The sequence below is a fragment of the Macaca fascicularis genome, chromosome 6 (assembly GCF_037993035.2).
Source record: "Macaca fascicularis isolate 582-1 chromosome 6, T2T-MFA8v1.1".
NCBI lineage: Eukaryota > Metazoa > Chordata > Mammalia > Primates > Cercopithecidae > Macaca > Macaca fascicularis.
The window spans coordinates 20,809,624-20,837,413 of NC_088380.1; the positions used below are offsets into that span (position 1 = coordinate 20,809,624).

At 35.4% G+C, this 27,790-nt stretch overlaps 1 protein-coding gene across 4 annotated transcripts in view; it reads right to left on the reverse strand.

Moving 5' to 3' along the window:
* The window catches only part of CDH18 (cadherin 18), a 1,123,620-nt gene that overhangs the window by 778,982 nt on the left and 316,848 nt on the right, over positions 1 to 27,790 (reverse strand). For all 4 annotated transcript variants that reach the window (XM_015451232.4, XM_073995099.1, XM_073995098.1 and 1 more), the window contains exon 2: positions 5,549 to 5,610. The gene's annotated coding sequence lies outside the window, so the exon portion shown is untranslated. The remainder of the gene's footprint in view (positions 1 to 5,548; positions 5,611 to 27,790) is intronic.

Below are 27,790 nucleotides of genomic sequence, written 5' to 3' on the forward strand. Positions count from 1 at the left end.
AAATTATGTACTGACATTCATTTCATTTAAATAAATAATTTTTTATGTAATTGCCTACTAAACTTGGGAAAGTCTTAAATTATGAAATAACTCCTTTAAAATTTATAATTCAGTTTATGGTTCTACTTCGCTAAAAAATCAACAAGCATCTTTTGAATTCTGTTGTAAAGACAAATCAATCATTAAAGTGAAAATGTGCCTTTTGGAGAACTTTTTGTCTGGAGAAAATTTTGATGAAATATTTACTTTTATCGGTTATAAATGGGAAGAAGAGTGTGAACATTCAGAAATGAAAGCCCACATCCTTAACTAGGAAACTGCTGACTCCCACACTGGGGACTTTTTTTTAAGGATGCAAATTGAGATGAAAATTACAAACATGACTAACCAAAACAGTAGAAAAAAATTTCCTTTTTCAGGGACATTAATACCAAATCTGTCTTCACTGTTGAAACGCTCTTGATATTTAAGCTCTCAGAGTGTTATATTTTACAATATCACTTCAAGAATAACTTAAGAGAGCTGAAGATTAAGTGAGATTTAATGTAAATCTTTAACATAAAGACATGATTAGGGCTCAGTTTACAAAGACAATTTGTGTAAAATCTTTTCTTCCACTTTGTTGTTGTTGTTGTTGTTCTACTTCCTTTAAAAATGTTTCAGCAATGTTGGAGTCTGACAATTTTTTTTTTTTTTTTTTTAGACGGAGTCAGGCTGGAGTGCAGGGGTGTGATCAAGACTCACGGCAACCTCCACCTCCCGGGTTAAAGGGATTCTCCTGCCTCAGCCTCCTGAGTAGCTGGGATTACAGGTGCCCGCCACCATGCCCAGTTAATTTTTGTATTTTTAGTAGAAATGGGATTTCACCTTGTTGGCCAGAATGGTTTCGATCTCTTGACTTCGTAATCCACCCACCTCAGCCTCCTAAAGTACTGGGATTACAGGCATGAGCTACGGCCCACGACATTTTTTTTTTTTTTTTTTTTTTTTGAGATTGTATCTTGTTCTGTCACCCAGGCTGGAGTGGAGCCATCTTGCGGCTCACTGAAACCTCTGCCTCCTGGGTTCAACAAAGCTATCTTGCCTCAGCCTTCTGAGTAGCTAGGATTACAGGCGCATGTCACCACACCCAGGTAATTTTTCTACTTTTAGTAGAGACCAGGTTTTACCATGTTAACCAGGCTGGCCTCAAACTCCTGGCCTCAAGTGATCGACCCGCCTCAGCCTCCCAAAGTGCTGGGATTACAGACGTGAGTGAGCAAAGGCACCCAGCTAGACTAATGCATTTAGGTAAAATTCAGTAAGTGAACATTGTCATCATATTCTTCCCCTTTACATTGCATATAATTCTGTTAATTTGACTTAAAGCCATGGAAACTTGAACTAACATAAAAACTGAGCTGTAATTGAGCTTTAACTTGTGAGATAAAATCTGTGATGTTCTACAAGCTCTACTATAACCCTTTCTGAAATTGTGCTATGAAACTTAGCTCTAACATGCAGAAAAATTTATTCAGTATAAATATAATTCTGTGTACAATTACCTACAGACTTAGGGATGGTGCTGTAAAATTGAAACACAATAAATAATTTAATAAATTATAATTATATTTTAATTTTTAAAGTTATAAATTTTTCATTTGCATTCTGGGACAGGAAGATTGATGCAATTTTTTTCATAAAACACACCCACCCACTGTATTTTTACAATAATGATGAAGTATGCTCACACCAATAGATAAAACTATGCTTCTTTGTAACAACATGATTGATTAAGATAATGAAGCCATGTATGCTACAAAATCTTTCATAATATGCTTTTTATATCTTTTTTATTGTTACAACATGTGTTCCTGCATCCAAAAAGTATTTTCAAACAAAAAAATTGTATTTTCAATAGGGATATGTTCTGAGCCCAGGTAATAGAAAAACTCAACCTTGCTAAGTTTGTAATGTAATCAAGGTTGGAGTGTTTTGAGGAGCATTGAGGAAACATACAGTGGTGTGGGATGAGGCAGGCGGGATCTACACTTAAAAACTGGATGGCCTTGTCTCTTCGGATTGAATGGATTGTGATTTGGTTTATATTTTGCTGTTGCTGCATTGCATTTAATATATTACCAAAAGGAAAGATCCATATTTCAAATTAATGCTCAAAAATAATAATGAGCACATTATGTGAAACAATAGATTTGATTTGAGAATATTGAATGTTTTGCAGTATCAGCACTTTTAATCCTTTTCATTTATACAAATAATGAGAATTTCATACCACATATACATACTAATCTAAAAAGTTAGGAAACTATACAGAATATGTGTTATGAAGTATACTTTACACAAAGTAAGTTAAAATGGTATATTTGATTTAAAACTTGCTTTCTTATATTTCATTTTTTGAAAAAATTCAAATATTTATGCAGTTGTTTTTTATTATGCAAAGCAACTGTATACAAAAATTATTAATCACTTTGAGAGGCTGAAGTGGGTGGATCACAAGGTCAAGAGATCGAGGCCATCCTGGCCAACATGTAAAACCCCCTCTCTACTAAAAATACAAAAAAATAGCTGGGCATGGTGGCACACGCCTTTAGTCCCAGCTGCTCAGGAGGCTGACGCAGGAGAATTGCTTGAACCCAGGAGATGGAGGTTGCAGTGAGCCTAGATCACGCCATTGCACTCCAGTCTGGCGACAGAGCAAGACTCTATCTCAAACAAAAAACAAAAAGCAAAAAAAAAAAAAAAAATCACTCATCAAAACAGTGAAAGGTATATTTTATCAACTATCAATCTATATTTTTCAACACTGACACTTATTATAATTTGTTACTATTCAATGATAAGGGCTTTTTGTTAGTAAACATTATCAGTAAAAGAGATTTACATAGGTAAATGATTATTAATAGTCAGGAACAGTTATATCTCTACATTTGAACTACAAAAAAATCTAGTAACACCTCTAAAAGTTGGCATAATGTCAATGCTACTTTGATGGTCCTATGTCCTATGACATTTGAAAAGTGTACCAGTAAGAAAATGTTTATTTATTTATTTGAGGAAACAATAGTTTAAATAATATTCTTTAAAAGAGTAATTTCAGGGGTGGGAGGATAAGATGGCTGACTAGATGCAACCATCTCGTGCAGCTGGGTGGTAGCCTAGCTACCAGCCATTACACTAAAGTATCATCTACTAGGTTGTATCCCAAACTACAACACCAAAAATTATCTTGCTAATGTACATACCTGTGAAACTAGGCACAAGAATCCACTGACACATAAAGGTCTTGTATAGAGGACTAGCCCTCTGAAAGTATCCAGAAACATAGCCAACTACTTATACTCAACATACACCATGGGTAAAGGAACACCTATCCTCCCCAATGAGGAAGAATCAGCAGAAGAGTTCTGGAAATTCAAGTGAGAGTGTCTGCTTATCTCTAAACATGTCCACTAGATCCCCAGCTATGGAACTTAACTAGTTTGAAATAATTCAAATGATAGACATCAAATTCAAAATCTGGATGCTAAGGAAACTCATCGAGATTCAAGAAAACATTAAAACCCCATCTAAGGGATCCAATGAATCCAGTAAAATGATCCAACAGCTAAATGATATAATAATCATTTTTTGAAAAGAACCATACTGAACTTTTCACTGCAAGAATTTAATAACATAATCAGAAGAATTAACAGTGGAATTGACCAAACCGAGGAAAGACTCTCAGAGCTTGAAGATTGGTTCTTGGAATTAACTCAGTCAGACAAAAATTTTAAAAGAACATAAAAAGTGAAACAAAATCTCCAAGCAATGTGGGATTATACGAAGAGAACAAATCTACTCATTGGCAATCCTGAGAGTGAAGGGGAGAGAATAAGACGCTTGAATATATATTTGAAGATATAGTCTACAAAAGTCTCTCTAATTCTCCTAGAGGTTGACATGTAAATCCAACAAATACAGAGAAGGTCAGCTAGATACTACACAAGATGACAATTCCCAGGGCACACAGTCATCAGATTCACCAAGGTCATCACAAAAGAAAAAGTTCTTAAAGGAAGCCAGAGAGAAGGGTCAAGTCATGGACAAAGTCATGTACAAAAACTCATGAGGTGCGCAGTAGACATTTCACTAAAAACTTTACAAGTCAGAAGATATTGACACATATCTTTTTCTTTCTTTCTTTTTTTTTTTTTTTTTCTGAGATGGAGTTTAGCTCGTTGCCCAGGCTAGAGTGCAGTGGTGTGATCTTGGCTCACTGCAACCTCCACTTTGCAGGTTCAAGTGATTCTCCTGCCTCAGCCTCCCAAGCAGCTGAGATTACAGGCATGTGCCACCACACCCAGCTAATTTTTGTATTTTTAATAGAGACAGGTTTCAACATGTTGGCCAGGCTGGTCTTGAACTCCTGACCTCAGGTGATCAGCCTGCCTCATCCTCCTAAAGTGTTGGGATTACAGGCATGAGCCACTGCACCCAGCCTATTTTAAGCATTCTTAAAGAAAAGAAAATACAACCAAGAATTTTATTTCCCACCAAACCAACTTCACAGGTGCAGAAGAAATAAAACTTTTGTTAGATAAGCAAATGCTACGGGAATTTATTTCAACTAGAACAGCCTTACAAGAGGTCCTTAAGGGAGTGCTAAACATGGAATTAAAGAATGACACCTGCTACCACAAACACAACAGATCCTGGAAAGGCTGTAAAGAAAAGAGAGCTCTTATTCATGTTGGTTAGAGTGTAAATTATGTTCAGCCACAGTGGCAAGAAGTTGGGAGAGTTCTCAAAGAACTTAAAACAAAGCTACCATTCAATCCAGCAATTGCATTACTGTGCGTATACCCAATGGAAAATAGATCTTTATACCAAAGAACACATGCATTTGTATGTTCATTGCAACACTAGGCACAATAGCAAAGACAAGGAATCTGCCTAGGTGTCCATTAATGGTAGATTGGAAAAAAAAAAAAATGTGGTACATACAACGTGGAATACTATGCAGCCGTAAGAAAGGAATAAAATCATGTCTTCTGCAGCAACATGAATGGAACTGAAGGCCATAATCTTAAGCAAATTAAATCAGGAACAACAACAACAACAACAAAAACAAATACCACATGTTCTCGCTTATAAATGAGAGCTAAAATTAGCACACGTGGACATAAATAAGGCAAAAAGAAAGACATGGAAGACCGCTGGAAGAGGGAGGGAAGGAGAAGGAGGAGAGAGAGGATGGGTTGAAAAACTACTGGGTACAATATCACTACCTGGGTACAATATACTCATGTAACAAACTTGCACATGTATCCACCCATATAATAAAAAAAAGTTGAGTTTCTTAAAGAGTGATTTAAAACACAGAATATGCTAAATTTCTAAATAATTCAGTGTAATTCTAGATGATCCTTAAGAGAAACTACGTCCTTAAGAGAAACTACGACAACAATATTGACATTTCTATAATATTTTTACAGAAATTTATCACAGAAATGTTTTAGCAGAAATTTATAAATTCATAATTTATAACAGAAATTATAAGTTTTACCTTATAAATCACTTCAGGAACGTTTGGTGTGTGTTCTTCTTATACGTTGCTGTGGTTGAGTCCTGCATAAAAATAAAACAAAAATATAAAATATATTTCAACACATACAAATCTATGCATAGTTACAACATATTTATTATGTTACACATTAAACAGAACTGAGTTTGGAGAGCAAATACATTTTTGAAGAGATAAATTTTTGATAGGTTTGAACTGCTTGATTTTTTTTTTCTTTTTAGGGCATGACATTTTGAAACTATGTCCAGTTAGAATTTTAGCTCCATCATGTGTTAGCCATGTAGACATGGGCAATTTAGTCTTGTTCTTTGACCCTTGGTACGTCATGACATAAAGAAGTTTTAACTTCAGTGTTACAATTTATTTAAACACTTAATATTACGCCTTAAACATGGTCAAAATTTAAATATAAACTATTTTAGTGATTTTACATAATAGAAAATGTTTATAAAAGTTATTTTCATAAATTTAATGTTTTATGATTTGAATAACCACTATACTTTCAAAGAGAATATGAATAGAAATGCAAGAAACAACGTTCAGTATAACCTGAAGTATAATATGATTAGCAAGGGAGTACTGTAAATCAATTAAAATATATATTTTTCTAGAATTATGACTTTTATTTCAATAAATTAAACTTGAATATAATCCCTAATGCATACATTACATGCAGTATACCGAATAATATATATGTTGTATGTATACACAACATAATGCTTATTGGATTGAAGTGTTAACATTGGAAAGTCAATATTAAAAGAAGAAAACTAAGAGGTAAAAATATGTACTCAGAAGATAATAATCCTTTCAGAAGCCAAAAGCAGGAGCATAAGAATTATGCTTATTCCCTGACCTTAGCCCAAATCAGCTTCCTATGTCCTTAGTTGACAATGTGATTTGATACATGATTTCTATTTCCTAAAACTGATAAAAATTACACTTACAGAGCTCAAACAGATGCCTCAAACATTTTAGGAGTATGTCAGTCATTCAGCAATTATTTATTGAGTGTTACTATGTGCCAAACATTATTATTTATACTAGGAATGCAACACATAACAAAAGAGATAAAAGACACTACCCTCATGGTACTTATGAGAGGTGACAGTGTGCTAGCAGCCCTCACTCTCAGCGCCTCCTGTGCCTCGGCGTCCACTCTGGCGGCGCGTGAGGAGCCCTTCTGCCTGCCACTGCACTGTGGGAGTCCTCTCTTTGCTGGCCGAGGCCACAGCCGGCTCCCTCCGCTTGCAGGGGGGTGTGGAGGGAGAGGCAGGGGCAGGAACCGGGGCTGCGCGCAGCGCTCACAGTCCAGCGCGAGTTCCGGCGGGCGCGGGCACGGGCTCCGGCTTGGCGGGCCCCGCACTTGGCACTTGGAACGGCCGGCGCCGCCAGCCCAGGGCAATGAGGGGTTTAGCACCCCACCAGCAGCTGCAGTGGGTGAACAGGGTCCCCCAGCAGTGCCAGCCCGCCAGCACTGTGCTGGAGTTCTCGCGGGGCCTCAGCTGCCTCCCCGTGGGGCAGGACTCGGGACCGGGACCTGCAGCCCGCCATACCGGAACACCCCCTGGCGGTGAGTTCTCGCGGGGCGGGAGCCTCCTCCAGGAGCGCCCTCGGTCCCATCAACCGCCCACGGACTGAGGAGTATGGGAGCAAGGCGCGGAACTGGCAGGCAGGTCTGCCCTCGGCCCCGGTGCGAGACCCACTAGGTGAAGCCAGCTGGGCTGCTGAGTCTAGTGGGAACTTGGAGAACTTTTATGTCTAGCTAAGGGATTGTAAATATACCAATCAGCACTCTGTGTCTAGCTCAAAGTTTGTAAATGCACCAATGAGAACTCTATATCTAGCTAACCTAGTGGGGACTTGGAGAACTCTTCTGTCTAGCAGTCTGTGCCTAGCTAAAGGATTGTAAACGCACCAATCAGCACTCTGTCAAAATGGACCAACCAGCTCTCTGTAAAATGAACCACTCAGCTCTCTGTAAAATGGACCAATCAGCATGAAGTGGGTGGGGTCAGATAAGGGAATAAAAGCAGGCTGCCTGACAAGCCATTCTGGTTTCCTGACACGTGGTGGGTGCTGTGTTCTTGTGCTCTTACAGTAAATTTTGCTGCTGTTCACAGTTTGTATTCACATTGCTTATTTGAGCTGAACACTCACTGGGAAGGTTTGCAGCTTCGTTCGTGAAGCTAGCGAGATCACGAACCCACCAGAAGAGAGAAGCGCCAGACACATCTGAATGTCTGAAAGGACAAACTCCGGCCACAACATCTTTAAGAACTCTAACACTCATCACCAGGGTCCGAGGCTTCATTTTGGAAGTTAACAAGACCAAGAACCCACCAATTCTGGACACATTCACATTTTGGGCATGCTGGGAGGGATGGATGAGAGAAAAGTATACACCCAAATAGGCAAATATATGTTGTATATCAAGTTTTCCTAAGTACTGTGAAGACAGAAGTTAAGATGTGTCAGTGTTCGTCAAAGTAGAAATGTCTGATACCTGATAGCTGGAATCTGGGTGAAAAAAATCGGGAGTTGAAGAGAGTCTGAAGTGTCTGCAAGGGGTTAACTAAGTGAAATGTAAGAACTGAGTCCTTTAAAGTCAGGGAAATGAGAAATAGCAATCACTAGGATGAGAAAAGTAGGAAATGGGCTATGATGTTCTGGAAGTACTAAGAGAAAAACGAGATTTGTAGTAGCTTGGTGGTCTCTGTCTATCATCTATGTATCTGTCTATCATCTATCTGTCTGTATCTATCCATCCATCCAACATCATCCTCTATCTGCTTGTCAGGGCAAAACTTCCAGAGTCTGTTAGAACATGTAGTACTCATAAGCTTCAGGGTTACCATAACACCTCCATGGACCTTTTCCAAAATGACCACCTTAAAACTAAGAGTAAATAATATCTGATGTGACTGATTTCCAAGTTTAATTCCAGGAACTATTGATGACGCCGTGTTCCCGTGGGCTGTCATTAGGAACTGGTGCTCATCACAACTAATGCACAATATGTACACTGCAACCCAGGCTCACATGATTTGGGGTGAGAAGCAGCAAAGATTTTCAAGTGATAATTTTAAAAATTGAGTTATTAGAATATTATACTCTATGGAAAATCATGTGTAAGCATGTGGGGACCTATTTATACATAGCTGACATTTTGTGCTAAGGTTAATATAGACTCTTTGGAAAGAAGGCAAAAAGCATATGGCTGATCATTTTATCTTGGCTCTATTGCTACCATAGAATAAGCAGCACCCTCTGCAGTGCATAGAGCCCAATGCACAGCTCTGACTCTAACTGTGATACAGTCTCCTTGAATAACTGTTTAATATCTGACAGAAGAAAATTAAGTTTCAATAGTTCTTAGTATATTGACAAAAACTCTGTCAATTAGGAAATGTCACCAATAAACAATTCAATTTCCTGCATTGTATACATTTATTTAAATGCAATGAAACAATTCATTCAAATAGTTTTGAAAAAGAATTTATAATATTTACTTCTAAGAAACATCTATTTCACTTCACTTTAAATCACACTATCTTGTCTCCTTTATCAATCTCAGTGTGCCTAATGTTTTAAAATGCAACTATTATTTTACAGAAAATTTCAGCAGTATTCATTTTCATGTCTGAGCTCTTAAAATAATAAAGTATACGCTTAACTAGAGAAGGAATGTGCTAAAAATGTGTATGTAGTTGTACAAAATGTATTCTCACTTATTATATAGGTCAGTACTTCAAAGTTTTCTATGTTATTTTGCACAGCCCTTCATTTCAATTCATTCTCCAATTTACAGGTTTATCATATAATCACAATAACTAAAGTCTCTGCAGGTTGACCAGAAATAACAACAGCAAAAGATAGTATTATGTGGCAGCATAATAACATATTGGAATCCTTTGTTGTAAGTTTCTCATTGTGTTTTTATAGAACCAGGCTAAATAAAAATGAGAATTCAAGTTTTTATTTTTAAAAATCAGAAACTCTCCGTAAGAGTGTCAGTAAGAAAAAAATACATAGAAGATGTCTGTTGAAGTAAGCTTTACTCCCGAAGTCACGTCCTCCTCCAAGGAAAACTCATATCCAAAAACTATTTTTTCATCCAATATTTACTCATTTAATTTGCTAACCATCTTTACTATACTTGGTTTCAGTCAGCATTCCAATAACTGAATTTAAACAGCAGAAAGGACAATCCTCCATGCGAAAAGTTGTGTTTGTAATGTTAAACTGCACATAAATTTGGATATATTAATGCTGTTTAACCTTAAATCACTATTTCTAATATGATATTGGATCAGCAAAAATCAACCAATTAATTTTTGAACAAATTATCACATATATGGTTATAACTTTTTGTTTTTATTTATTTGTATTTAATTTTAATTATTTTTCAATTCAATGCCCAAATCTTACAACATGAATGTTTTTGGTTATTATTAGTTTCATACTTATGTGTTCAGTATCATTAAATCAGAAACAGAAAGTCCTAAAATACCCTAACACTACAGGAATATGAAGAGGTGGCAATTGCCTGGTTTTGTATACAAAGAACTCAGAGAAAGCTGGTATGAGTAATCAAAAGATGAACTCCAGGTGTACTGACCCTGAGATTCACTATGAAATTCATAAGTCAAGCTGTAGTTAAAACCTTGATTTTTGCTAGTGAAGCCCCTGAGCAGAGAACCTAGGTAGGCCGTGTCCAAAATCCTGACCCATGGAAGCCTTGAGATAATTTATCACCCACAACAGGAAACAAATATAGTGTTTGGGACTTGAAAATGGTGTGCTGCTGCAACGAATACCTAAAAATAGTGTGACTGGCTTTGAAACCAGAAAGTTAGTAGAAGCTGGAAGGATTTTAAGAAGCACAAGAGTGAAAATCTGAATCCCCCTGAACCAATTGTTAGAAAACTGGATTTTGAAGATGCTCAGGCCCTCAGCCCTCTGAGGGAGGGCTCAGAGGAAAGTGAGGAATGTTACTGAAAGCTAGAAGAGATGGAATTGTGTTATGCAGTAAAAGAATGTTAGCAAAACTGTGTCCTGTGGTTATGGACCAATCAGAGCTTTTAAATGATGAAATTGGATATATAGCTGATCTTTGAACAACATAGGTTTGAACTACATGGTTCCACTTATATGTGGACTTTCTCCCACCTCTGCCACCCCTGCGGCCCCAAGACCAACCCTTCCTTTTCCTCCTCCTACTCAGACTACTCAATGTGAAGAAAATAAGGATGAAGGCCTTTATGACGATCTACTTCCATTCATGAATAGTAAATCTATTTTCCCTTTCTTATTACTTTCTTATTTACATTTTTTTCTCTAGCTTACTTGAGAATACAGTATTTAATACACAGAATATACAAAATATGTGTTAACTGTATATGTTATCTCTAAGGCTGCTGGTCAACAGTAACCTATTAGTAGTTAAGTTTTGAGAAGTCAAAAGTTATTTGTGGATATTCTACTGCATAGAGGGTTAGTCCCCCTAGCCCCTGTGGTGTTCAAGCATCAACTGTATAGCTAAATGCCACAGATGCTGCCCGGTTTCTTCTTGCAGTTTATAGTACAATGTGAGAGGAGAGAGAGAGATTGCGGAAAGGTTAGACATGAACAGAAGTAGATTATTTTTAAAATAATTGGCCTTGCCAAGTGGCAAGAGATGCCTACCAAAAATGGCTGGTGAAAGTATATCTTATAAACAAAAAAAAAAAAGTGGAGATGTGACTGCCCAACCTTTAGTTAAAATCTTGGAAAGTTCAAAATGTCAAGAAGACTTAATTAACACTAAGTTCCTTTCAATAAATTAAGGGTATGCCTTACAGATTTTCTCAACCAAGAGCCACAGCCTTTAGATAAGCCGTAAAATCCAGTCAAGAAAATCCAACATTTCAGAAGTGTAACGTACTAGCTATTGCTGTCCCCAACACTTCTGAAATGCTGGATTTTCTTGATTGGGTGTTACGGACTAGTTATTGCTGCTCATCTTCCATTTTTCCTATTTTTGAAACAGCGTTGATAAGTAAAATCCTATCCTTGTTCCACCATTATAAATTGGGAGAGTTGGGGGACAATAACTTATCTCTTAAATTGTGCAAGTTCACAGGCAGAGAATTGTGCTCCAGGAGTTCTACTTAATGAATTACACTGAGACCTCTTATATACACTTGGATTTGATTTATAAGTTATACTGAATTGACGATATTGTGATGAGATTCTGGATTTTGAGCTGATGGTGCAATGGGATGAGAATCTGAGGAACCCTGAAAGGGGGTGGACATATTTTGCATTTCAGAAAGACTTAAATAACTCTATGTCAGAGAGTGGTAGATTCCCATCCCCTATTGTACAGGTACTGTGTAATCATTTTACCTTGAGTGTAGGTAGGATCTAAGAATATGATGGGATAGTCAGTCTGTTAGTATGATATTATGTTACGATATGTTACGTTACGTTGTAAGACTCCATCATAGCAAGCTTATTCTCCTGCTCACTTAGCAGAAGTAAGATACTATTTTGGTTAGGTCCTAAGGGCTACTTCTGGAAGCTGAAAGTGACATCTGACTAACAGCCAGCAGAAGATGGGAAACCTAGTTCTACAACTGCAAGGAACTAAATTCTTCCAATGAATTAAATAAGCTTGGAGAAGACCTTGAGCCTCAGGTGGAATCATAGTCCTGACCAACACATGGCTTTGCCTTGTGACAGCCAGACAACTCAGGCCTAATAGGCCTGATTTACAAAAACTGTGAAATAATTGGATGCTGTTTTAAGCCAGTACATTTGTGATAATTTGTCATATGGCAATAGACCAATAATGCATCAACTCTCAAAATAATATTAGGAATCCATAAATTTCTAATTGAACGTTTTGCTTAAATATAAATGCATTATTTCAGCAGTCCCCAAATAGTATTCCATTCCATATTATCCTTTTGAGTATGTTAACAATTTTGAAAACTTTAAAAAATATTATGTCATATATCCTTAAATTGTACTTAACAAAAACCTGGAAAATAAATTTTTAGAAAAAACAAGGGGTTTGAAAAATAGAGCATTTACAAATTATAAGTAAGATTATTTATGAAATGCTTTTATAGTCTATTTGTATCAGTAATTATTTATCCTTTAAATACTTGAAATGTAGAAATTAACAATCAGTGTTTTGTAAATAAGAATTGCCAGAGGCCGGGAGTGGTGGCTCACACCTCTAATTCCAGCACTTTGGGAGGCTGAGGCGGGCAAATCACGAGGTCAGGAGATCGATAACATCCTGGCTAACACGGTGAAACCCCGTCTCTACTAAAAATACAAAAAATGTAGTCATGCGTGGTGACAGGCGCCTGTAGTCCCAGCTACTGGGGAGGCTGAGGCAGGAGAATAGTGTGAACCCAGGAGGCAGAGCTTGCATCAAGCCGTGATAGCGCCACTGCACTCCAGCCTGGGTGACAGAACGAGACTCTGTCTAAAAAAAAAAAAAAAAAAATTGCTAGAGAAAAGTACTTGTATTCTGTGTGGTGTGGCTTTGTACTTTCAACCTAAAATGATAATTCAGATTGTATTGACTGAATAGCATTGGAAAATCATCAGCAGTACAACTCTACAATGTAATATAATTAGAATACAATGAATAAATAATCCATTGCTCCTTGGAATGTAGAAATTAACAATAACTGCTTTGTAAATAAAGATTGCCAGAGAAAAGTAGTTATATTCTGTGTGGTGTGGCTTTGCACTTTCAACCTAAAAATGATAATTCAGATTGTGTTGACTGAATAGCATTGGAATGTCATCAGCAATACAACTCCACTAGATAATATAATTAGGATGCAATGAATAAATAATATTTCACTCCTTGATACAAGTTACTGCTTGTTAGTGTAGGGGTCATTTGTAAGCCAATTTTGTTATTACCCTTAAACAGCATTGTTGTTAAATTGTGATAAATGGGAAACCATAAATTGGGAGAGAATTTTAATGGTCATTATCTTCATTAGCTAATGAGATGTGCTAATTATGTTTGTAAGTGACAATAATTTAGTAGCCCTGGCTTAAAGGCCTCACAGAGCAATAACTAGGTCAGTCCTCTGCAATGTGTTTTCACAATGTTGGAAGGGACTTGATAATGAGAACCTAAACTTGATAGTAATGTTTTCTATAAAATTATTCATTAAAATGTCTTCTTAAATTATGTCAGGTTTTATGTCGTTCTCCCATAATACCTTTGCATAAATTCTAAGGTACTGAGAATGTGACATCAAAAATTAAATTAGGGCAGTGGTATTTGAAATGTGTTCCCTAGCCCCATGGGGATCCCTGAGAGCCTGTCAGGGGTGTTCAAGGCTGAAACTATTTTTGTAATAATCAAATGATGCATTTTTTGTTTCCACTGTGTTGACAGTGACAGTGATGCTAAAAATAATGATAGTGGGTAAAAATACTGATGCCTTTGATTTAGCCGTTGAGTAATGGGATATCAGTTGTCATGTTGCATGCTAGAAATATATACAATTTGTATTTGTAAATTAAAAATTGGTCACTTAAGTAATTAATTGGTTTGAGAAACACCGGTGCCTTTGCATACATCAAGAAAGTGACTCTAAACCATATTACGACTTATTGTATTCTTCAACACTTTACACAAGCAGGAAAGAAAGAAGGGAGGAAGAAAAGAGAAAGAAAGAGAAAAAGAAAAGAAGGAAGAAAGGGGGGAAGGAAGGGAAGGGAACAGAAGGGAGGGGAGGGGAAGATGAGGAGAGGGGAGGGGAAGGAGGGACAGGGGGACAGAAGGATGAAGGGAGGGAAAAAGATGTCAATTTCTCCTTGATAAAAAATACACACACACACACACACACAATTATGTACCCTCGAACATGCACTGTTTTTGTATTCAGTGTGTAGAAATCGGAACTAAGCATGAAGCTCTAACACTGTGTTATGAAGCCCAGTACATGTGTGGCACTTGGAGTTGTGAGCTGTGAGCTACACTGGCTGCTCTCTCATGGAACATTGTTTATATCTAGGTTTTGTTTGTTTGTTTGTTTTGTTTGTTTTTTGTTTTTGCATAGTGTCAGAAAAAAATTGTGACTGCTTAAAGTTGGGTATTGGGTACGTATTTTTTTGACTGTGAAAAGAGACCCTGCCTGTTCAAGGAAACTACTTGTTAGCATTTGTTGCCAGTGATGAAGTTCAATATTTCAAACAAATATAAAATTTTGGAAAGCTTGTATTTGCCCCATGAGTTTGACAGTACTGTAACACTTAAAGAATTTCCTGATCAGATTATTGATATTAGCAATTGTGATTTTTAAAATAATATGTGTCCATATTGAAAGATACATACATCTTTGTGAACAACCTTTTTAAAAAAAATGATTGATGCATGGGTAAAAAAATGTTACAAATAATATATGGGTAACAAATATTTTCATAGTGTAAGATTGAACAATGGATTTTAATTAACACAATATGAAAGTTTAATAAGGTAATTTCAGCTTCCATTTGGCAATTAACCTTTATAAAAACTACCAATTGTTGAGTTCGGCTGTGCTATTTAAAAAACTCACAACTATCTGACAAAAGATTTTAAAATGCCTCCCTTTTCAACTACATGTATGAATAAAGTCAGATTTTTTTATGTGCTTCAACTAAACAGCATATCGCAATGACTGAAACAGAGAAGCAGCTGTAAAAATTCAGCTGGCTCTATTATGCCAGAAGCCAAACATTAACGAGATTTGCCAAAAATGTAAAACAATGATGAACTTATTATTAATTTTTTTCATCTTGGAAAACATATTTGTTTAAAATATTTTTGTTAACATATTACATCTGCATTATTTTTAAATGAGCTAGTGAAATGAATATTTTTAAACTCTTTAGCTTTTATTCATAATATAGTAAATATTGGCTCATACAAATGATAAAAAAATTGGGTTTTTAATACGTTTTAAGACTTCAAAGTTGTTCTAAGACTAAAATTGTGAGAAACACTGTCTGTCTCATGGTAATTGAAAGTCAGTAGATAGGTTGACTTTTTGATGAAAAATGTATTGGAGAATAAAAGAATACTTATGAATGTGTTCTAAGTCTATATATACTTTAAGTTTTTCAACTCTGAAAGGCATGAATCACTATTGTAATCAATACACTAAGTATTTTGAAACATGGAAGACAAAAATGTGCTTGCTTCTTACTGATTACCCCACTAAGAGAGAAGAACAAGAGATCAGAGAGGAACCTAGAAAGATTCAGCTTATTGGTGAATAAACAAATTATTTTAGTTTTTATATTCATTATGATTTTTAAATATTTGTAGTATTAAATATTTTATTTACTAGTAAACACAAAGAGTTATCTAATAACAAGCGTGTGTGTTCTGTATGAATAATGATCAGTGATGCAGCAATGAGATGCTAGCATTTCTCGCTATGGGTGTAAGATGTCATGGAAATGACAAGACCCCACGGCACGTAGTAGTCTACTGTTCTACCCTCCAGAGCTGTGTGTTCTTTCCAAAGCAGAGAACATTGTGTTAATTCTATTTTCTGCCTTGAAGAAAAGCATAGCCAGTAGCTTTCCTGTTCTACTCAATTTCTCTAATTTATAAAGGTAAAATTCCATTAAATACTAACCAAAGATGAAGTAATGTTTTAAAACTGCATCATTCAAAAGGATGACATACGTATACAAAATCAGTTCACAATGTTCTCTGTGGAACTTTCCTCAGTTCTTAAAACCTAATATAATTTTCAAATGTTTTGATCAAACTGACTCACCTTAGTGCAGAGATAAGGTAATTGAGATAATAAATTTTTTATTTTATTTCATTTTATTTGAGTTTTGCTCTTATTGCCCAGGCTGGAGGGCAATGGCGCAATCTTAGCTCACCACAACCTCCACTTCCTGGGTTCAAACAATTTTCCTCCCCAGCCTCCAGAGTAGCTGAGATTACAGGCATGCACCAACACACCTGGCTAATTTTGCATTTTTAGTAGAGACAGGTTTTCTCCATGTTGGTCTGGCTGGTCTCGAACTCCTGACCTCAGGTGATCCGCCTGCCTTAGCGTCCCAGAGTGCTGGGATTACAGGCATGAGCCACTGCACCCAGCCAAGATAATGAATTTTAAATAGGACAACTTTTATGCTATTATGTAGAGAAATATACTAACAGTGTTCACAGAAGTCACTTTTCAATCTAACTTTTCATTCTCTTGTAAATCTAAGAGAACAACACAGTAAAACACTGTTAATATATTGTTACATTCGTGTCACATTTCAGCAATAATCACATTTTTCACTGATGATTTAGAATATTTTATGTAAACCTATATTGCTGGAAAAAAAATGACCTCAAAGAAAATAAGTCTTTTTTTTTTTTTCTCTGTTAACTGAAGATAACATATGAGCTTCATGGTCACAACATTTAATTGCCTAATTTTTTTCCAAATTAATGATTTTTAGTAGAGTTATGGGTACCCATTATTTGTAGTTACCTACCTTGATGGTTAATATTGAGTGTCAACTTGACTGAAGGATACAAAGTATTGATCCTGGGTATGTCTGTGAGGGTATTGCCAAGGGTATTAACATTTGAGTCAGTGGACTGGGGAAAGCAGATCCACCCTTAATCTGGAGAAAACAATGTAATCAGCAGCCAGCGAATATAAAGCAGGCAGAAACGTGAAGCAATGAGACTGGCCTAGCCTCCCAGCCAACATCTTTCTCCCATACTGGATGCTTCCTGCCCTAGAATATTAGACTCTAAGTTCTCAGTTTTGGGACTCGGACTGGCTCTCCTTGCTCCTCAGCTTGCAGACAGCCTATTGTGGGACCTTGTGATCATGTAAGTTAATACGTAATAATCTCCATATTTTATATATATATGTATACATATATAATATGGAGTATATAATAGGATTATATATGTAAAATATATGTATATATACTATTAGTTCTGTCCCTCTAGAGAAACCTGACTACTCTTATTCTCCACTTATTTTATAAACATATCAGTTGGATTTGAAATTTAACCCCCATTTTACCAGAAATGTTACTAATATTATTTTCTGGATAATTTTCATGTTTCTACTGGGATCAAAAACTATCCACCAGCTTGTGCATAGGCTGGAGAAGAAGACTATAAATTTCATCAGGTGTGAGCTCCTTCATTGTTTACCACTAGCTAAGGAAAAGATTATGGTAATTTAAATTTTATTTACCTAAATATAAAAATACAAACACATAACAGTATGTAGAATAAATCGCATATCAATTCTACTCATACATAGTCATTAAAATGTATTTCTCTTTCAATCTAAATATTTATTTTGTAAAATGAATTAATAACAATGTAAAAGTGCCTAAATGCAATCAATAAATTATACTTTATAAGCATCTCTTTATTATATACTTTATATACTTTATTATTTTAATTCAAGTGGATAATTTTTCTGAGTTATTTACCTAGTTAGTGCTAACTACAGATATAATAATGCTTCAGTTTAAATGCTACAACCAGACCATGAATACTCTATGAAAAACAGTGAATTTTGCCAACGAAGATATTGATGTTCTCGACCAAGTTACTAGTTTGCATATTGAGTTCTCCAAAGAATCTTAATCAAAAAGTGCTTTAAAATTATCCCAAGGCATAAAAATGTAAATATTAGCATAATTATTATACAATTACTTCAGCAAATCATTACAATTTGTGACTAATAGCCCAAAGTCAGATATGAATTAAATATGAAAATATTTAATTTAATAGTGTGTGTGTGTATATATATATAATATCAAATTTTTCACCATCCTGTATCATGCTAATTCTGAAGCACCATTTTATTCTTCAATAGATCATGTAAAACTGACAATTGGAAATATGGCTGTTGTAGCTATCTATATACATAAAGACACAGAAACTACCACAACGAAACCCCATACAGACACAGAAACCAACACAACAAAATACCATAAAGTGGAGAAATATTGTTAGGTATCTTAAGTTTTCTATATGGTCTAATTCGTTATTAACAATCAACTATTTTTTAAAAGTCACACGTAATAAAACAAGTCCAATATTTTTACATGTCAAAGTCTTGGTTTTGAAAAATACGTGGCTTTAGAGTGATATAAAATTAGTGCTTCTTTGACAGACTGGGTACATTTTTATGCCCAGCAGGAATGTGAGCTAAGATATTCATCAAGCACAGTCTAAATTCTCCATTTTACTGGTTGACAAATCTATTGCTGTGACTAGTCTCCCAAGAATGCTTTTCTGGCAATAAGAACAAAGATTTAAGGAAAAGAAAAATAATCTCAGGATACATATTGATAATGATACAAGAGGCGACTGAGATAACCTGAAGATATCTAAATAAACTCAATTCAATCTCAAACAAATGTCATAATTATCCCAATTTTGCCTAAGAAAACACAACAGTTATTCATATTAGATTATAGATAATGAGCAACTTTGAAATTACATTTATTTTATATTTCCTCCCTAATATTTATGTCCTTTTCTCTAACTACACTTTCTGTTAGAGTTGATACTTCTCTGAAGAGACAACCTTTTTTTCCCCTGGTTATTATAGAGAAAAATAGAGTGTTTCATTATAGAAAAATATATTCCTAAAAGTCAAGAGAAAAAAGTCCAAAAAAAATTTAATAAACTCCTCTTTCCTCTATGAATGCCAAGAGTGTTTTGTTATTTGTTAAAAAAATACATAGCAAAACTCCTTTGGAATAAATGTACAGTTTTGTAATTATCTGGATATATATAATTTCTGCTTGACAAAAGAAATATTCAAAATAAAAGTGCCAGTTTATTTCAGAATGCCCAGGAATATAAGGCACAGGGGCAATGTCAAAGATAATAGTAAGCTAAGAACAAGGACTTAAACAAGGACTGAAGGAGTATCAATTTTTTTTAAAAAAATTTACATTTATTTTCAAATAAGTGGAAAATTGGATGTACCTTTCTGATAGATTTATGCATAAAAATTAAAATTAAAAATATAAATATTTTATGCCTATACCATGACACATTTTTACATTGCTAGAGCAGTAAGCACCCTTTCTTAAACATCATTGTTACTGGTGATAAAAGACAAGACGTGAAGATTAATTTTATGTGCCAACTTGACTGGACTATGAGATGCCCTGAAAACTGGAAAGCATTATTTCTGTGTGTGTCAGTGGATGTGTTTCTGGAAAAGATTAGCTTTTGAATTGGTAGCTAGTAAAGACTATTGACATCACAAAGGCGGGTGGACATCACCAAATCTATTGAAGATCTAAATAAACGAAAAAAGGCAAGCAGGGCAAATGCACCCTCTGCTTGAGCTGGGACATCCATCTTCTCCTCCTCTTGGATACAGGCACTCTTGGTTTTAGGGACTTTGATGTGGGCTGTGACTTACACCATTGTCTCCCCTGGTTCTCAGGCTTCTGGGTTTGTACTGGAACAATACCGTCTTTTCTCAGTCTCCAGCTTGCCAGTGTCAGATTGGAGGACTTCTCAGTCTCCATAATTGAGTGAGTCAATCCCTTGTAATAAATCTATATCTACCTAGCTTATTGGTTCTATTTCTTTGAAGAACCCTGACTAACACACTACAGAATGCTTTATGCAGGAAAATAACCTGAAAGCTTTGCACTCTAAAAATTTCCTTTTGGCAGCAATTTGAATTGAGGAGATAAGAAATAAATATAGAAATTATAGTTACACTATTGCCATAGTACAAGAAAAAAAAAGTATGTTTGTGTATTTATTTGAGACAGGGTCTCACTCTATCGCCCAGGCTGGAGTGCAGTGGTGCGATCTCACCTCACTGCAACCTCTGACTCCCGGGTTCAAGTGATTCTCTTGCCTCAGCCCCATGAGTAGCTGGGAATACAGGTATGTGCCAGCACGCCTGGCTGATTTTTTTTTTTTTTTTTTTTTTTTTGTATTTTTAGTAGAGACAGGGTTTCACCACGTTGACCAGGCTGGTCTTGACCTCGGACCTCAAGCGATCTGCCCAACTCAACCTCCCAGTGTGCTAGGATTACAGGCGTGAGTCACCTCGCCCAGCCTTGATATTTTAAATCTAAATATTGAAAAGGAAGAGGGGAAGATACATGAGTGATAAATAATGGTAAAATACACAAGATTAAATTAACTCTGGAAGGTATGCACTTATGTTTCAGAGAGTGTCTTATACAATTTAGTAAAGGTTAACCTCATGACTAAAAATATGACAGACTAAAATGTGGAACATGTTTAGGAGTTGGAAGGAACACATAATATGTTCATTTGTGGGCAATCTGAATTTCGGGTGTTGGACATCTGGATAGACAAAGCCAGTCTACTGAATGTATAAATGTGCATTTCAAAGTTTGAAGATTATACATTTGGATATTTTTCTCATATAGACAATAAATAAGGCAGTATTCATGGTTCAGATGGTTTAAAGAAAATGCACAGAATTTATATAGTGTGAAATAGGGATTCAGTTTCATAACCAAATTTCCCAGTACCATTTCCTAAAATCGAGGTCCCTTCCCCAAAGTATGTTCTTGTCATCTTTGTCAAAGATCACTTAACTGGAAATATATGGCGTCATTTCTGGATTCTCTGTTTTGTTCCATTTATCTACGTGTTTATTTTTATACCAGTATCATTATGTTTGGGTTACTAGAGCCTTGTAATATAATCTGAAGACAGGCAATGTGGAGGCATCCTTGTAATATAATCTGAAGACAGGCAATGTGGAGGCATCCTTGTAATATAATCTGAAGACAGGCAATGTGGAGGCATCCTTGTAATATAATCTGAAGTCAGGCAATGTGATGCCTCCAGCTTTGTTCTTTTTCCTCAGGATTGTCTTGGCTATTTGGGCTCATTTTTTTTAAATCCATATAAATTGTAGGACTTTTTCTAACTTTGTGAAAAAAAATGATGTCAGTATTTTGATAGGGATTGCACTGAATCTATAGACTGCTTCCAATTCATGAGTATAAAATATATTTCTATTTGTTTGTGTCATCTTCAATTTCTTTCATCAGTATTTTGTAGTTTTCCTTGTAGAGATCTTTTACTGCCTTGGTTAAATTTATTCCTAGGCATTTTGTTGTGTTTTGTAGTCATTGTAAAAGGGATTGCCTTCTTGATTTCCCTCTCATATATCATTATTGATGTTTAGAAACACTACTAAATTTTGTAATTTGATTTTGCACCTTGAAACATAACTGAATTTATTTATCAAATCTGCCATTTTTATTTCAACTATTATTTTAGATTCATGAGGTACATGCGCAGGTTTGTTGCATGAGTATTTTGTGTGACACTGCAGTTTGAATATGAATGGCCCTATCACCCAGGTAGTGAACAGAGTAGCCTATAGGTAGTTTTTCAGCCTTTGCCTCCTTCCCTCTCTCCCCTCTCTAGTAGTCCCCAGTGTTTATCATTGCCATCTTGATATCAAGTGTACCCAATGTTTAGTTCCCACTTATAAATGACAACATACTGCATTTATTTTTTTGTTCCTGCATTAATTTGCTTAGGATAATGGCCTTCAGTTGCACACATATGGCTGCAAATGGCATGATTTCATTTTTTTATGCCTGCATAATATTCCATTGTGTATATATACCATATTATCTTTATCCAGTCCATTGTTGATGGGCACCTAGGTTGATTCCATGTCTTTGCTATTGTGAATGGTACTGCAAGAACATAAGTGTGATTGTGTCTTTTTGGGTATTCCCTTGGGTATTGGTTGAATCTTTAGATTTTTCTAGATATAAGATCAAATCCTCAGCAAACAGGGATAATTTAATTTTTATTTTCCAATTTAAATGTAATTTATTTCTTTCTCTTGCCTGATTGTTCTAGGTAGGACTTCCTGCAACTCAATACAGATTAAAGACTTAAACAGATTGGGCACATTGGCTCACACCTATAATCCTGGCGCTGGTATGTCAAGATGGGAGGATGGCTTGAGCCCAGGAATTTGAGACCAGCCTAGGAAACAGAGAGACCCCATCTCTATAGCACATTTTACAAATTAGCTGGGCATAGTTATCGTCCCAACGACTTGGGAGGTTGAGGTGGGAGGATCATGAGTCCAGGAGGATGAGGCTGCGTGAGCCATAATTATGTACTGCATACAAACCTGTGGGACAGAGCAAGACAGACCCTGTCTCAACAACAACAAAAAAGACTTAAACATAAGAACTGAAACTTTAGAAGTACTGGAAGAAAACCTAGGGAAAACTCTTCTGGACATTGGCCTAGGCAACAAATTTATGACTAAGACTGCATAAGCAGCAACAATGCAAAGTAGACAAGTGGGACTTAATTAAACTAAAATGCTTCTGTGCAACAAAATAAACAATAAACAGAGTGAAGAGACAACCTGTTGAATGGGAGAAAATATTTGCAAACTATTTATTCAACAGGGGATTAATATCCACAATATAGAAGTAACACAAATTACTGAACACCAGCAACAGCAAAACCAAATAATCCCATTAAAAATGGGCAAAGGATGGGAATAGACATTTTTTTAAAAGAAGATATACAAGTGACCAACACATAAATGTGAAAATGCTCAACATCACTAATCATCCAAGAAATGCAAGTCAAAACCACAATGAGATAACAGCTTACCCCAATCAGAAGGGCTGTTATTAAAAAGGCAAAAAGCAGATAGTGGTGAAAATGTGGAGAAAAGGCAACTCTCATACACTGTTGATGGGAGTGTCAATTAGTACAGTCTCTATGACAACAGTATTGATATTTATCAGAGAAACTAAAACTAGAACTACAGTTTGATCTAGCACTCCCGCACTTTTCCCAAAGGAAAAGAAGTCAGTATATCAAAAGCATACCTCACTCCTATGTTTATCACAGCACTATTCACAATAAAATATATATGGAATAAATAAAAATATCCATTGGTGCTTAAACAGAAAGCAAATATGCTATATATACATAATGGGATACTATTAATCAATGAAAAACAATAAAATTATGTATTTTGCAGCAACATGGATGCAGCTGGAGGCCATTAACTTAAGTGAAACAGGCCAGGAACAGAAAGACAAATATTACATAATCTCACTCATAAGTGAGTGTAAATAATATTCACATGTATGTAGAAAATGATAGATATTGTAGATTTAGAAGGGTAAAGGGGTAAAAGTGGGGAGATTGATGACAAATTAGTTAATGGCTACAATGCACATTATCCAGGTGACAGATACTCTAGAAGCCCTGATTTGACCACTAGGCAATCTATGAATGTAACAAAATTGCACATACACCCCATATATGTGTGTACAAATGGAAAGGAGATAAAGAAACTGTACAGAATTCAAAAATAAAGACAGCTCAATAATACCAGGATAAGTCAACATGCAATAGGAATTACATGTCACCTGTGAAGCAACCCAAAAAACATGAACCTGAATTTGATCATGAGGAACCACTCTCACATATCCCAGATGTGAATCATTAGACAAGATGATGACCTGAATGCTTGAAAAATAAAATCAATGTAAAACAGTATATAAAAAAAGAAAAGTAAAATAAAATGATGCAAGAGATTTCTTTGTAAAAAAAAAAAAAAAGAATAATGATGTAAATCACATAGTTGCAATGTGAATCTCGATAGGATATTGAGTAATACAAACAGCTAGCTATAAAACTTTTTGAAAGCAAATGTGGAAATTAGAATATAAATTGAATATTTTATGATACAGAATTATTGTTAAACTTCCTGGATGGAATACTGATATTGTTGTTATGTAAGATGTTAAGAAATGAATGGTGTTCCCCATATAATAAAAGCTCAACATCACTGATCATTAAAGTAATGCAAATCAAAACCACAATGAGATATAATTTCATGCCAGTCAGAATGGCTATTACTAAAAAGTAAAAAAAAATAACAGATTCTGGCGAGGTGGAGAAAAAGGAATGCTTATCCACTGTCGGTGGGAGTGTAAATTAGTTCAACCATTGTGGAAGAGAGTGTGGAGATTCCTCAAAGACCTAAAAACAAAAATACCATTGGACCCAGCAATCCCATTACTGGGTATATACCAAAAGGAATATAAATCATGCTACTATAAAGACACATACAAGTGCATGTTCATTACAGCCCTATTCACAATAGCTAAGACATGGAATCAACCTAAATACCCATCAGTGGTAGACTGGATAAAGAACAGGTGCTACATATAGAACATGGAATACTATACAACCATAAAAAATAATGAGATCATGTCCTTTGCAGGAACATGAATGGAGTTGGAGGCCATTATTCTTAGCAACCTCTAATGCAGGGATACAAAACCAAATACCACATGTTCTCACTTATAAGCAAGAGCTAAATGACGAAAACACATGGGCCACATAGAGGTGAACAACACACACTGGGGCCTATCTGAGGGCATAGGGTAGGAGAGGGGAGAGGATCAGGAGAGATAACTAAATGGGTACTAGACTTAATACCTGAGTGATGATATAATCTATACAGCAAACCCCCATGACACAGTTTGCCTATATGACAAGTCCCTACATGTGCCCCTGAGCTTAAAATAAAAGTTAAGTAGTAAATAAATAAATAAATAAATAAATAAATAAATAAATAAAGTAAAAAGGAGGAAACTTATTTTTTAACTGGATTTGGAGACGAGAACTTTAAAGAGATAAGTATAGATAAGTTAGATCAGAAGATGGACACCCTAATTCACTAGAACTGTTGTCCTCATGAGGGGTTGGTCAATGGTTACAAAGCAGAGCTCAATAGGAGGAATAAGTTTTTGTGTTCTATTTCTTTACAGGGCAACTATAGTCAACCATAATATATTGTATATCCAGAAATATCTAGAAGAGAGCATTTTTAATGTCTTTACCCCAAATAAATGACAAGTGTTTGAGATGATGGACAGGTCAATTATCCTGATTTGATTATTACACTATCTATATATGTATTGAAACATCACAATTTTCCCCAGAAATAGGTACAATGATTATGTGTTAATTAAAAACAAAATTTATTTAAAAAGGAAGAAGATACGCCAATGATACACACACACACACACACACACACCACACATCACACACACTCAAACACATAGGAAGAGCCTTGTGAGGACATAGCCCGAAGGTGCCTAAGACACAAGGAAACAGGCTTCAGAGAAAACCAAACCTGCTTACATCTTGAGTTGGACTTCCAGCCATGACAACTGTGAGAAATAAATTTCTCTTGTGTAAGCACACAGTCTGTAGTATTTTGTTATGGTGGTAGAAGACTGGTGTGCAGGGGAATGTTTCTTATTTAAGAGTTATGCTGAAATATTTAGAGAGGAAGTTTTATAACATCTGCCACTTGCTGTTGAGAGACAAAAGGGAGAGAGAGAGACAGAGAACGAAAAAGAGATGTGAATTCATTTTAAGTTTGCATGTATTAGCTGTACTATTTTTTCAACATTTTGGACATTTTTCTGAATAAAGAGTTAAGGAAAACTAAAGGGAAGAGAGCATTTCCACTCTATTTTTTTAAGTAAATTGGATCAAAAATAGGATTTGGAGAGGCACTGATAATTAAACAAAATACAGAGGAAAGCAAGTAGCAAAAGAGACTGAAGATAGCCTAAGAGGAAGAAGTGGACTTAACGTAGAGATCTGTAAACCAAATCTGAATAGGAAGAGTCATAGAGAGACACATTAATTTAAGGACTGAAGAGTGATCGTTAGTAATTGTAATGAGAACAGAATCTGAGATGGATTGGGTCAAAGGTTCTAATGATGTGGGCTTAAGAGAGAAGGGAGAATAAGAAAGCAAAAAGTAAGCATGATTAACTTTTTTTGTTTGTTTGTTTTGTTTCAAAGACTGATTGGGAGGGAAGGCTTTGGCACAGTATGTTGAGGGAGTAGATACAGTTTTGTTTTCTTAGATCAGAAATAAAAAACATTTTGTATGCTTTAAGAAAATAATTAATGTAGAACAATGGAGGGAAATATAGAAGAAAGTACAGCAAGGTGCTATTTGTTGGAGTGAGATTAAATAGGACATTACAATAATAATAAACAGCCCATAATATTATTTCCTTCATTCAGAAGATAAAACTGAAGCTGAACATAAAATATTTATATCGAGATGACATACTAACAAATAACACTAGCTCTGTTTGATTCCAAAGCCCATTCATTTTTTTCCCACTATGTCATTCCACAAAGGTATATTCTATACCTCACTTAAAATCACTAACCTCTACATAATAATAAGTAAAATAATTTTGATGATGTAACCACTGCAAGGATTTCTAGGAAATCATGAATGACCACTATTATTCTCCGTCAAAGGGTAAACACTTTTGTCCATTCTCCCTAATGTGAAAGTTTTCAATGTAATAGCTAAATGCTAATGAAAATGCAATAATGTTAAAGCACATGGGCAAACACTAAGAATAAACTAGTGAATAGATTTAACAGTTTGTAAGCAAACAATTTACCATATGCTGATAATCATTTAGGATTGTGCAAAAGTACATTTATTTAGGAAATTTCCATCTCTATTCATATACTTGCAACTGTCCTTTGTTCATTTGAGTCTTGCAATCTTAAGGTATTAAGATGCAAAGCATTAGCTCTCAATGCTTTATTTAGGAAACATTAAACAAATAGAAATATCAGGACCTAACATAGACAATATGGTGCCTATAACTATTATTAAAACATTATCTTTCTCATTCTGAGCCTTATGTTCTTGTGGGTTTGTTATAATTATATTATGAGGTTGTTTTGGTGTTCAAAGAACTCTAGAGATTAGGGTCATCTGGAGTAAAAACACATATACTTATGAGGGCAAGGCGGATAATATGGAAAAATAAATTTGATTTAAGAAGCAAAATGAAATGGTTCAGAAAAATATTAAAATAATCAATCATATTACTGACTGAATATGCCTTAGTATTACTACTGTCAATTGATTGATGCAATATGATAACTAAGAACCTCTGTTGCCCTGTGCTTGATATTTCAGGTTTAGTGTGACATCTAGATTATTATGTAAAATTTCTGAATTATTAAATCTTGACCAAAAATTCAAACAAAAAAATACATATTTTATATTTGTTAGAAATACTTTGTTAGTATTTCTTGGCTAATCCATTTGTGTTATCAGTCGTCTTTCATTAAAGCTGTCAGTA